Here is a 1,093-nt window from a genome sequence, read left to right on the forward strand (position 1 = left end):
TTGTACTTCCCAAGCGCTTAGTACAGTGCTCTACACATAGTAAGCGCTCTATAAATACGATTGATGATGATGATGATGACTGGTCTCAATTTACAGAAAAAGCTGAAAATAACAAACTTTTCAATATTGATCATGAGCCAGATGCATCAAAAGGCTTCAACTGACTGCTGTCTTCCACCTTGTAATTTTGAATTTGGGATTGCTTGTTTCAAAATTATTCAGTAGATGCCTACTCATTTTAATCTTATGAAAGGGATGAATAGAATTAAATGACATTAATTGAATACTACACAAAACACAGGAGAAGGTATTCATTCATTCATTCATTCAATCATACTTATTGAGCGCTTACTGTGTGCAGAGCACTGTATGTACTAAGCACTTGGGAAGTATAAGTTGGCAACATATAGAGATGGTCCCTCCCCAACAGTGGGTTCACAGGCTAGAAGGGGGAGACAGACTACAAAAACAAAACATATTAACAAAATAAAATGAATAGAATAAATATGTACAAGTAAAATAAATAGAGTAATAAATATGTACAAACATATATACATATATACAGGTGCTGTGGGGAAGGGAAGGAGGTAAGATGGGGGGATGGAGAGGGGGACGAGGAGGAGAGGAAGGAGGGGGCTCAGCCTGGGAAGGCCTCCTGGAGGAGGTGAGCTCTCAGTAGGAAAAATATGGAACGCTTCACGAGTTTGCGTGTCATGCTTGCACAGGGGCCATGCTAATCTTCTCTGTATCGTTCCAATTTTAGTATATGTGTTGCCGCTCAAAGACTCAGCTCCACTGGCTGAGAATTTACATGAGTGGAGATGGAGCTCAGTGGAAGAAAATAAAAGCAACTATCTTATAAATCTTTATGGCACACATGAGGAAAATTCCCAAAAATCACTGTTTTGCTAACAAGAATTTTCTTCATTGTGCTTTTGAAACAATTCTATAAATGTCAACATGCTTTATACTAATTCTTCATATACAACCCATTAATTTTATAGACCTTTAAATCACCTGATTTTGTTATTCCTATGCTTTTGAACAGGAAGGAAAAGGTTCCTTGATGTACCCTTTGTATATTGCTCTAGTA

At 37.6% G+C, this 1,093-nt stretch overlaps 1 non-coding gene across 1 annotated transcript; it reads right to left on the reverse strand.

Moving 5' to 3' along the window:
• Positions 1 to 680: 680 nt before the first annotated feature.
• Positions 681 to 786, reverse strand: LOC119938128. Its single transcript, XR_005454352.1, has one exon. It is a non-coding gene; the product is annotated as a U6 spliceosomal RNA (small nuclear RNA).
• Between the last annotated feature and the right edge of the window lie 307 nt (positions 787 to 1,093).

The sequence above is a fragment of the Tachyglossus aculeatus genome, chromosome 1 (assembly GCF_015852505.1).
Source record: "Tachyglossus aculeatus isolate mTacAcu1 chromosome 1, mTacAcu1.pri, whole genome shotgun sequence".
In the NCBI taxonomy this organism is placed as follows: Eukaryota; Metazoa; Chordata; class Mammalia; order Monotremata; family Tachyglossidae; genus Tachyglossus; species Tachyglossus aculeatus.